Here is a 12,792-nt window from a genome sequence, read left to right as displayed (position 1 = left end):
CGCCACCCTTGCCTCTAAGGAGCATTCTGGCCACACTTCTTTCAAGACAGATTTGTTCGTTCTTTTGGTAGTCCATGGTATATTCAATATTCTTCGCCAACACCACAACTCAAAGGCGTCAACTCTTCTTCTGTCTTCCTTATTCATTGTCCAGCTTTCACATGCATGTGATGTGATTGAAAATACCATGGCTTGAGTCAGGCACACCTTAGTCTTCAAAGTGACATCTTTGCTCTTCAACACTTTGAAGAGGTCTTTTGCAGCAGATTTACCCAATGCAATGTGTCTTTTGATTTCTTGACTGCTGCTTCCATGGATGTTGATTGTGGATCCAAGTAAAATGAAATCCTTGACAACTTCAATCTTTTCTCAGTTTATCATGATGTTGCTCATTGGTCCAGTTGTGAGGATTTTTGTTTTCTTTATGTTGAGGTGTAATCCATACTGAAGGCTGTGGTCTCTGATCTTCATTAGTAAGTGCTTCAAGTCCTCTTCACTTTCAGCAAGCAAGGTTGTGTTATCTGTGTAACACAGGTTGTTAATGAGTCTTCCTCCAATCCTGATGCCCCGTTCTTCTTTATATAGTCCAGCTTCTCAAATTATTTGTTCAGCATACAGATTAAATAGGTATGGTGAAAGAATACAACCTTGACACACACCTTTCCTGACTTTAAACCAATCAGTATCCCTTGTTCTGTCTGAACAACTACCTCTTGATCTATGTAAAGGTTCCTCGTGAGCACAATTAAGTGTTCTGGAATTCCCATTCTTCGCAATGTTATCCATAGTTTGTTATGATCTGCACAGTTGAATGCCTTTGCATAGTCATTAAACACAGGTAAACATCCTTCTGGTATTTTCTGCTTTTAGCCGGGATCCATCTGACATCAGCAATGATATCCCTGGTTCCACATCCTCTTCTGAAACCGGCCTGAATTTCTGGCAGCTCCCTGTTCATACACTGCTGCAGCCGTTTTCAAATGATCTTCAGCACAATTTTGCTTGTGTGTGATATTAATGATATTGTTCTATAATTTCCACATTCAGTTGGATCACCTTTCTTGGGAATAGGCATAAACACGGATCTCTTCCAGTCAGTTGGCCAGGAAGCTGTCTTCCATATTTTTTGGCATAGATGGATGAGCACCTCCAGCGTTGCATCTGTTTGTTGAAACATCTCAATTGATATTCCATCAGTTCCTGGAGCCTTGTTTTTCTCCAATGCCTTCAAAACAGCTTGGACTTCTTCCTTCAGTACCATCAGTTCCCGATCATATGCCACTTCTTGAAATGGTTGAATATCGACTAATTCTTTTTGGTATAATGACTCTGCATATTCTTTCCATCTTCTTTTGATGCTTCCTGCATCATTTAATATTTTCCCCCATAGAATCCTTCACTATTGCAACTTGAGGCTTGAATTTTTTCTTCAGTTCTTTCAGCTTGAGAAACGCCGAGCGTGTTCTTCCCTTTTGGTTTTCCATCTCCAGGTCTTTGCACATGTCATTATAATTCTTTACCTTGTCTTCTCAAGAGGCCTTTTGAAATCTTCTGTTCAGTTCTTTTACTTCATCAATTTTTCCTTTTGCTTTAGCTGCTCGATGTTTCAGAGCAAGTTTCAGAGTCTCCTCTGACATCCATCTTGGTCTTTTCTTTCTTTCCTGTCTTTTCAGTGACCACTTGCTTTCTTTATGCATGATGTCCTTGATGTCATTCCCCAACTCGTCCGGTCTTTGGTCACTAGTGTGCAAAGCACTGAACACTAGTGACATTAGCCATTAGACAAATGCAAATCAAAAGTACAATGAGATTCCATCTTACCACAGTAAAAAGGCTGGCATTAATCCAAAAAACACAAAATAATAAATGTTGGAGAGGTTACGGAGAGACTGGAACACTTATACTCTGTTGGTGGGAATGTAAAGTGGTACAACCACTTTAGAAATCAATTCAGCACTTCCTTAAAAAGCTAGAAATAGAATTACCGTATGATGCAGCAATCCCACTCTTTGGAATATATCCTAGAGAAATAAGAGCCATTATACAAACAGATATACGCACGCTCTTGTTCATTGCAGCACTGTTTACAGTAGCAAAAAGACGGAAGCAACCAAGGTGCCCATCAATGGACGAACGGATAAATAAATTATGGCATATTCACTCAACGGAATACCAAGCATCGGTAAAGAACAAAGGTGAATTCATGAAACGTTTCATATCATGGAGGAATGTGGAAGGCATTATGCTGAGTGAAATCAGTCAGTTGTGAAAGGACAAATATTGTATGAGCCCACTATTATAAGAACTAGAGAAATAGTTTAAACAGAGAAGAAAACATTCTTTGATGGTTACGAGAGTGGGGAGGGAGGAAGGGAGAGGGATATTCACTAATTAGATAGTAGGCAAGAACCATTTTAGGTGAAGGGAAAGACAACACACAATACAGGAGAGGTCAGCACAACTGGACTAAACCAAAAGCAAAGTAGTTTCCTGAATAAACTGAACACTTCGAAGGCGAGCGTAGCAGGGGCGGGGGTTTGGGGACTATGGTTTCAGGGGACATTTAAGTCAATTGGCATAATAAAATCCATTAAGAAAACATTTGGCATCCCATTTTGGAAAGTGGTGTCTGGGATCTTAAACACTAGGGAGCAGCCATCTAAGATCCATCAATGGATCTCAACCCACCTGGATCAAAGGAGGATGAAAAACACCAAAGACACAAGGTAATTATGAGCCCAAGAGACAGAAAGGGCCACATAAACCAGAGACTACATCACCCTGAGACTAGAAGAACTAAATGGTGCCCAGCTACAACCCACGACTGCCCTGACAGAGAACATAACAGAGAACCCCTGAGGGATCAGTAAAGCAGACCTCAAATTCTCATATAAAGACCAGACTTAATGGCCTGACTGAGGCTAGGAGGACCCCAGAGGTCATAGGCCCCAGACCTTCTGTTAGCCAAAGACAGGAACCATTCCCAAAGCCAACTCTTCAGACAGGGATTGGACTGGCCTATGGTATAGAAAATGATACAGGTGAGGAGTGAGTTTCTTGGATCAAGTGGACACATGAGACTATGTGGGCAGGTCCTGTCTGGAAGGGGGATGAGAGGGCAGAGGGGGTCAGAAGTTGGCCGAATGGACACGCAAACAGAAAGTGGCGAGAAGGAGTGTGCTGTCTCATCAGGGGGAGAGCAACTAGGAGTACATAGCAAGGCATACATAAATTTTTTTATGAGAGACTGACTCGATTTGTAAACTTTCACTTAAATCACAAAAAAAAAAAAAAAAAAAAAGCCAGTCAGTTAAAAAAGTTAAGTGAATAATAGTCAAAGCATATTCAAGAAAGACAGAAACTGTGGCAGGAGCTCCTGAATGATCGAGGTTCAGGGAACACTAAAGACTAAACGCTTTGCACATGCACAGTTCACAAAAAAGTGGAAAAATACACAAATATCAACACGTTTGTTTGTATGTATTTCTGGTGGGTCCTATGGGCATATCAGAACAGGTGTGTGGATATGGGTGTATCTGGTGTTCCACTCTGTCCTGCAGAGTTGCTGTGAGCTGGAATTGACTTGAAGGCAGCAGATTTGTTTTTGTTTTTGCTGCATGCTAGTTTCTGAGTCGCTGCTGAGGCCTACTCGGTGGTGAGGCTGCCTGGCAACAGTGACACAAGGATGTCTGTGAAGTCACTTCCCCTGTCCAGCCCTCAGCACTACACAATGGGCCTGGGCAGGAAGCCTGAGACTGGCTGTTCGCCAGCCACCAGGGGGCAGAGGATGGCTGGGCAAGGCTGCTTTTGCCTGCAGTGGGCCCCTTTCTTCTGGGACAGGCTTGGGATCTTCACTCAGGCAGGGTTGCTCTGAACCTGGCACAGAGGCCCTCCAAAGTCTCTCTCAGCCCTGTCCCCATCTCCCCTGACCCTCCCACAGGCCTCTGCTGGATTAGCCAGTGGTCCCTGACTGCAGCTTTCTGGAGGGTCTAGGACCCAGAAAGTGGACCTGTTGTTGTAGGGTGGAATTGGAGCCCCTGGACAGACAGGGTGGTCTCATGGGATCTTGGGGGAAGGGATGCTCCTGGCCCACCCTAGACTGGGCCCCTCAGGTGAGGCACCTGGGCCTCTGGGAATAGGCTGGCCGCTTCTGGCTCCTCCACAGTCTGAGCTTTGTCACTCTATGTCTGGCTCTCTTTCATGGGTGCTCTGTATAGTATGATCACATTTAAAAACAAACAATAACCATTGCATAGGTGCCAGGTAAAGGGTTTGAAGGGACACAAACCAAGGTGTAAACAACAGCTGTCATAGAGAGGATCATTGGTATTGCACATTTTTTTCTTTGCTTGTCTGAATATTTTTCGGTATTTTTTCCTGAGAATTTTTCCAAATAAAAAATATTTTTTTACTTGTTTGAAATTTCTTTCTGTAAAGTTTTTATGAATTATATTGGTTAATAAAGAAAAAGTGCAATTAATAAAAAAATTTACAAGGGAAACAAAAAACTGGCTGAAGTACAAGGTCAACTGTCTGAGGGCAGAAGTAAAAAAGAATTTTGGAAATCCAGGCAAAATGAATCACTGGAAACTTCTTGGAGAGAAGGCATTGGGGCTGGAAAGGGAAGACTTGTGAGTGGAGGAGGACGTGGTTGGTGGAGCAAAGCTCTGAAAGCCAGTTGAGCTAGCAAGGCAGGGACTGCCCACAAGTCGTTTCCAGATCCCCGGTCAGTAGGGTGCTAGTAAAAGTTTAACAATCAGCTCTTGTAGGTGGGAACAGGAGGCCTCATGTATAGTATTTGCCAATTTCTGTGGTGTAAATATTTCCACCATGGCCAATTGCAAGCTACCAACATGATGCCACTGAAGGCAAAGCTGGGAAGAGATAACGCAATAACAAGCCATTAAATAGTTATTTCCACTCTACAGATACAATAGACGTCAGTACTCTCAAGAGCATCAACGGTAGTGAAATGTACTAAAAAAAAATTCAGAAGTGATCAGTTTTGAGTATTTATTAACTTTGAAAAATAATCTATTTAATTATAAGTTTATGTAATTTTTAATAATGGCTGTGTTTAACAACTGTCTTGCAAAATTCCAGAAAATTGAGCAATTGGCCCTTAGAGTAGGCCAGGCTCCTTCAGGGCTCCTTGAACTGAACCCAGCTGACTCCAGAGCTTGTGGCATTCCAGCCCTGAGACCTCACCTGGGTTTGAGCTGTGACTGTGACCAGAGCTCTGCCCTCGAGAGTGCGAGAGTGAGTGCGTGAGTTTCTCCAGGTCATTGACCTGCAGCAGGAATGCCTGGCCCCTCCCTCAGACCTTGGTTGCAAATAGGAGGTCACAGATTTGCCAGCCAAGGGAAAGTTCCTTCCTTGCTGCCTCGAGTGAAGCCTTCCTGCCCCATTTGGCTGACCCCTCATCTTGCCTTGCTCTTGAACCTGGAGGCCTCCACTGTGCTCTCTATCTGGAAGAGAGATGGGTCATTAAACAGTCCACCTATCTTCTAGGCTGGGACTCTCCCCAAAAGAGTTAGGGGAGTGCCCCAGCTCAGGGCACAGCTGTCTCCAATCCAAGCTTCTCTAGACCCTGAGATATATGCCCCAACACCCCAACTGTTGAGCACCAAGTCCCCCCACTGGAGCAAATGATGAAGTTGGCTTTCTCTCTTGCCCCCACCTCCACACCTTAAGTTTATTTTTCCTCCTTGATGCACTCTATTTTTCTCATCTAATGCCCATAAACTTCTTCCTCTCTCCATGATTAATACTTACTTTCAGAAAAGGAATTTATTAGCTACTTCTTGCTGTTGTGTACTTGACTAATATGGCAAAGTCTTAGATGAATAGAACTTCCCAACTGGTGGAATGAGAATTTTGGAGCTGGGTTCTGGGTCCACGTTTGCCACAAATTCTTCTTTCTGGGCCTATCCTCCAAAGGTGTCATCTTAGGCATCACTGAGTGAGTGGAGAAGGTTCTTAGAGTCAGTGGGCTGTCACCCATGGGACAAGATCAGCAAAGGGGACATGACAAGCCATACTGAAGCCTGAGGCAAAAGGAAAAATCAGTAATACTGATCCTGTCTTTGTTTAAAGTTTTGGTCATTATGGATATTTTTGGTAACTTTGAGTTTTAAAACTATTGCATTTAAATAATATTTCTCGGCAATAAAACTAGAGATCAATAACAGAAAAACGAGGGAAAAGAAATCAAATACTTGGAAAATGAACAATACCCTCCTGAAAAAAGACTGGGTTATAGAAGACATCAAGGAGGGAATAAGGAAATTCATAGAAAGCAACGAGAATGAAAATACTTCCTATCAAAACCTCTGGGACACAGCAAAAGCAGTGCTCAGAGGCCAATTTATATCAATAAATGCACACATACAAAAAGAAGAAAGAGCCAAAATCAGAGAACTGTCCCTACAACTCGAACAAATAGAAAGTGAGCAACAAAAGAATTCATCAGGCACCAGAAGAAAACAAATAATAAAAATTAGAGCTGAACTAAATGAATTAGAGAACAGAAAAACAATCGAAAGAATTAACAAAGCCAAAAGCTGGTTCTTTGAAAAAATTAACAAAATTGATAAACCATTGGCTAGACTGACTAAAGAAATACAGGAAAGGAAACAAATAACCCGAATAAGAAATGAGAAGGACCACATCACAACAGAACCAAATGAAATTAAAAGAATCATTTCAGATTATTATGAAAAATTGTACTCTAACAAATTTGAAAACCTAGAAGAAATGGATGAATTCTTGGAAAAACACTACCTACCTAAACTAACACATTCAGAAGTAGAACAACTAAATAGACCCATAACAAAAAAAAGAGATTGAAACGATAATCAAAAAACTCCCAACAAAAAAAAGCCCTGGCCCGGACGGCTTCACTGCAGAGTTCTACCAAACTTTCAGAGAAGAGTTAACACCACTACTACTGAAGGTATTTCAAAGCATAGAAAAGGAGGGAATACTACCCAACTCATTCTATGAAGCTACCATCTCCCTGATACCAAAAACAGGTAAAGACATTACAAAAAAAGAAAATTATAGACCTATATCCCTCATGAACATTGATGCAAAAATCCTCAACAAAATTCTAGCCAATAGAATCCAACAACACATCAAAAAAATAATTCACCCTGATCAAGTGGGCTTTATACCAGGTATGCAAGGCTGGTTTAATATCAGAAAAACCATTAATGTAATCCATCACATAAATAAAACAAAAGACAAAAACCACATGATCTTATCAATTGATGCAGAAAAGGCATTTGACAAAGTCCAACACCCATTCATGATAAAAACTCTTACCAAAATAGGAATTGAAGGAAAATTCCTCAACATAATAAAGGGCATCTATGCAAAGCCAACAGCCAATATCACTCTAAATGGAGAGAACCTGAAAGCATTTCCCTTGAGAACGGGAACCAGACAAGGATGCCCTTTATCACCGCTCTTATTCAACATCGTGTTGGAAGTCTTAGCCAGGGCAATTAGGCTAGACAAAGAAATAAAAGGTATCCGGATTGGCAAGGAAGAAGTAAAGTTATCACTATTTGCAGATGACATGATTATATACACAGAAAACCCTAAGGAATCCTCCAGAAAACTACTGAAACTAATAGAAGAGTTTGGCAGAGTCTCAGGTTATAAAATAAACATACAAAAATCACTTGGATTCCTCTACATCAACAAAAAGAACACTGAAGAGGAAATAACCAAATCAATACCATTCACAGTAGCCCCCAAGAAGATAAGATACTTAGGAATAAATCTTACCAAGGATGTAAAAGACCTATACAAAGAAAACTACAAAGCTCTACTACAAGAAATTCAAAAGGACATACTTAAGTGGAAAAACATACCTTGCTCATGGGTAGGAAGACTTAACATAGTAAAAATGTCTATCCTACCAAAAGCCATCTATACATTTAACGCACTTCCGATCCAAATTCCAATGTCATATTTTAAGGGGATAGAGAAACAAATCACCAATTTCATATGGAAGGGAAAGAAGCCCCGGATAAGCAAAGCACTACTGAAAAAGAAGAAGAAAGTGGGAGGCCTCACCTTACCTGACTTCAGAACCTATTATACAGCCACAGTAGTCAAAACAGCCTGGTATTGGTACAACAACAGACACATAGACCAATGGAACAGAATTGAGAACCCAGACATAGATCCATCCACGTATGAGCAGCTGATATTTGACAAAGGACCAGTGTCAATTAACTGGGGAAAAGATAGCCTTTTTAACAAATGGTGCTGGCATCACTGGATATCCATTTGCAAAAAAATGAAACAGGACCCATACCTCACACCATGCACAAAAACTAACTCCAAGTGGATCAAAGACCTAAACATAAAGACTAAAACGATAAAGATCATGGAAGAAAAAATTGGGACAACCCTAGGAGCCCTAATACAAGGTATAAACAGAATACAAAACATTACCAAAAATGATGAAGAGAAACCCGATAACTGGGAGCTCCTAAAAATCAAACACCTATGCTCATCTAAAGACTTCACCAAAAGAGTAAAAAGATCACCTACAGATTGGGAAAGAATTTTCAGCTATGACATCTCCGACCAGCGCCTGATCTCTAAAATCTACATGATTCTGTCAAAACTCAACAAAAGCCAACAGATACATGAGAAAATGCTCTCGATCATTAGCCATTAGAGAAATGCAAATTAAAACTACGATGAGATTCCATCTCACACCAGCAAGGCTGGCATTAATCCAAAAAACACAAAATAATAAATGTTGGAGAGGCTGCGGAGAGATTGGAACTCTCATACACTGCTGGTGGGAATGTAAAATGGTACAACCACTTTGGAAATCTATCTGGCGTTATCTTAAACAGTTAGAAATAGAACTACCATACAACCCAGAAATCCCACTCCTAGGAATATACCCTAGAGATACAAGAGCCTTCATACAAACAGATATATGCACACCCATGTTTATTGCAGCTCTGTTTACAATAGCAAAAAGTTGGAAGCAACCAAGGTGTCCATCAACGGATGAATGGGTAAATAAATTGTGGTATATTCACACAATGGAATACTACGCATCGATAAAGAACAGTGACGAATCTCTGAAACATTTCATAACATGGAGGAACCTGGAAGGCATTATGCTGAGCGAAATTAGTCAGAGGCAAAAGGACAAATTTTGTATAAGACCACTATTATAAGATCTTGAGAAATAGTAAACCGGAGAAGAACACATACTTTTGTGGTTACGAGGTGGGGAGGGAGGGAGGGTGGAAGAGGGTTTTTTATTGATTAATCAGTAGATAAGAACTGCTTTAGGTGAAGGGAAAGACAACACTCAATACATGGAAGGTCAGCTCAATTGGACTGGACCAAAAGCAAAGAAGTTTCTGGGATAAAATGAATGCTTCAAAGCTCAGCGGAGCAAGTGCGGGGGTCTGGGGAATATGGTTTGCGGGGACTTCTAAGTCAATTGGCAAAATAATTCTATTATGAAATCATTCTGCATCCCACTTTGAAATGTGGCGTCTGGGGTCTTAAATGCTAACAAGCGGCCATCTAAGATGCAGCAATTGGTCTCAACCCACCTGGAGCAAAGGAAAATGAAGAACACCAAGCCCACACGGCAACTAAGAGCCCAAGAGACAGAAAGGGCCACATGAACCAGAGACCTACATCATCCTGAGACCAGAAGAACTAGTTGGTGCCCGGCCACAATTGATGACTGCCCTGACAGGGAGCACAGCAGAGGACCCCTGAGGGAGCAGGAGATCAGTGGGATGCAGACCCAAAATTCTCATAAAAAGACCAAACTTAATGGTCTGACTGAGACTGGAGGAATCCCGGCGGCCATGCTCTCCAGACCTTCTGTTGACACAGGACAGGAACCATCCCCGAAGACAACTCATCAGACATGAAAGGGACTGGTCAGCGGGTGGGAGAGAGACGCTGATGAAGAGTGAGCTAATTATATCAGGTGGACACTTGAGATTGTGTTGGCAACTCTTGTCTGGAGGGGGGATGGGAGGATAGAGAGAGAGGGAAGCAGGCAAAATTGTCAAGAAAGGAGAGACTGAAAGGGCTGACTCAAGACGGGGAGAGTAAGTGGGAGTAGGGAGTGAGATGTATGTAAACTTATATGTGACAGACTGATTGGATTTGTAAACGTTCACTTGAAGCTTAATAAAAGTTATTAAAAAAATAAATAAATAAAAAATTAAAAAATAAATAATATTTCTCTTGACCACTGAATTTTTTGTCACTCCTTAAATTTTGCACCCAGGTGAGTGTCTTATTCTCCTCCTCTGCCTCAGCCTAGTCCCAGCCCTGGTTTGAGAAATGTCCTGAATCTCTCTAGCAAAGTAAAATTGTCCTGAAAACTCATATTTTATCCTAAAAAATTCATGTGCAGCTCAAAAAAAAGTCACATTGTTGGGAGTATGTCAAAAGGATACAAGAGCAAAATAAAAGAGCTCCCAGTGGCCAATTTGAGCAGCAAAATAAATGAAGTAGGTTGAATTATAACCCAAAGTATAGAAGAAATACTAATGAGTCCGTACAGAGGTAAATACACCGATGCCTCCCTTATTGACCATCTCGTTGTCTGACATTTTGCATTTACGACAATAGTAAAAAATCTACTATCCAACTATTTTGTGTATTAATGACGTAAGTCTGGCAGTAAGAACACTGAGGTGAGAGGCAAGAATAACGCTGGCTGTAATTGTTAGAGTTATGTGTCAACTTGGCTGGACCATGATTCTCAGTGGTTTGGTAGTTATGTAGTGATGTATTTTGGCAGTTACGTAGTGGTGTGTGGTTATCCTACATTTTTGTGATCTGATGCGGTCATCCTCCATTTTTCCTTAATGACCTGGTTTTTGGAACTTAACCATGTGGATAAGTGAGGAGTGGGCGTAAATGGCTGAATAAATTAATGCATGAGGGAGAAGCGATAAATCTCCCATGCAGAAGAATTCCAAGTAAATTATGTAGATACTTTACCCTGAGGAGGAGGAACATAACTACACACTCCTTAAGCTTGGGCTATGCATAGTGGTCTCCTTCCAAAGAGTACGGCATGGAAAGGGGGGAAGAAGAGTAACTTTACAGTGGTGAAGCCTAACAAATACTACTTCAGCCAGGAGACCAAGGTCAACATCAACGGTCATAAATTATGTTGACTGTATGTACCTTTGACGTGATGTGATAAAAATGGTACTTTACCTCTGTGTTCTTCCTCCTAGAAAACCACAACTCCTGTCTAACCATGAGAATAACATCAGACAACTTCCAACAGGGGGCATCTTTTAACATACCTAAGAAATACTCCTCAAAAGCGTCAAGGTCATCAAAAGCAAGGAAAGTCTAAGAAACTGTCACAGCCAAGAGGAGCCTAAGGAGGTATGATGATTAATGTTGTGTAGTCTTGGAACAGAAGAAGAACATTAGGTCAAAACTAAGGAATTCTGAATAAGCTGTGAGCGCTAGTTGATAATAATATGTCAATATGGGTTGATTAATTGTAACACATGTGCCATACTAATGTCAGATGTTCAGTCAGGGAAACCGTGGAGGGGCATATATGGGAACTCTGTGTACTCAGCTAAATTTCTGTGTAAATCTAAAACTGTTCTAAAAAATAAAGTCTATTAAAAAATTCACCTGGAGTTTGCATTGTTCTCTGAAACATGGTTGGGTGAGTTAGAATTATGGAGTGGAGAAGATGGTCATATTACCCTGTGGCCCAGCACTCCTTGCCCCTCCCTGCACCTGAGGGCACCCCTTCCCCAGGAGCCGCAGCTCCAGTGTGAGGGAAGTGGGAGTTGCCGTGCTCTGAAGAACCTTGGTGTTCTGACTCCATTATTCAGCAATATTGCTCGTCAAAGAACCAAGAGGCAGCCTGTCACAGGGGCTGGGGCTGTAGGCCCTGGAGCCCGAGGCACTGAGCTCAGATTCTGGCTTTACCTCACCCTGGGTGACCCAGAGCACACTGTGTAAGCTTCTCTTTGCCTTACTTTTTTTTCTTTTAATCTGTAAAACAGGACAGTAATGACACCTCAGGGGCTGGTTATAAAGATAAAATGAAATAGGAAACACCTCAACTGCCCACCAACTGAGAAATGGATAAGCAAAATGTGCTATATAGATATAATGGAGTAAATTTTTTTTTTTTTTTTTTTACTCAGCCACGTAAAGGAATGAGGTATTGATAAATGCTATAACATGGATGAACTTTGAAAACTTTTTGCTAAATGAAAAAAGCCAGATGCAAAAGGCCACGTATTATATGATTCCATTTATACGGAATGTCTAGGATAGGCAAATCCACAGAGAGAAAGCAGATCAGTGATTGGGGGGTATCTTAGTCATCTAGTGCTGCTATAACGGAAATACCACAAGTGGATGGCTTTAACAAAGAGAAGTTTATTCTCTCACAGTCCAGTAGGCCAGAAGTCCGAATGCAGGGCACGGGCTCCAGGGGAAGGCTTTCTCTCTCTGTCCATTCTGGAGGAAGGTCCTTGTCATCAGTCTTGCCTTGGTCTGGGAGCATCTCGGCACAAGAACCTCAGGTCCAAAGGACGTGCTCTGCTCCTGGCACTGCTTTCATGGTGGTATGATGTCCCCATGTCTCTCTGCTCGCTTCTCTCTTTTATATCTCAAAAGAGATTGGATTAAGACACTATCTAATCTTGCAGACCTCATCAATATAACTGCCACTAATCCACCTCATTACATCGTAGTGGTAGAATTTACAACACACAGGGAAATCACATC

This window comes from Loxodonta africana, chromosome 21, assembly GCF_030014295.1.
Source record: "Loxodonta africana isolate mLoxAfr1 chromosome 21, mLoxAfr1.hap2, whole genome shotgun sequence".
Lineage (NCBI taxonomy): Eukaryota > Metazoa > Chordata > Mammalia > Proboscidea > Elephantidae > Loxodonta > Loxodonta africana.
This window is presented reverse-complemented; position numbering follows the sequence as displayed.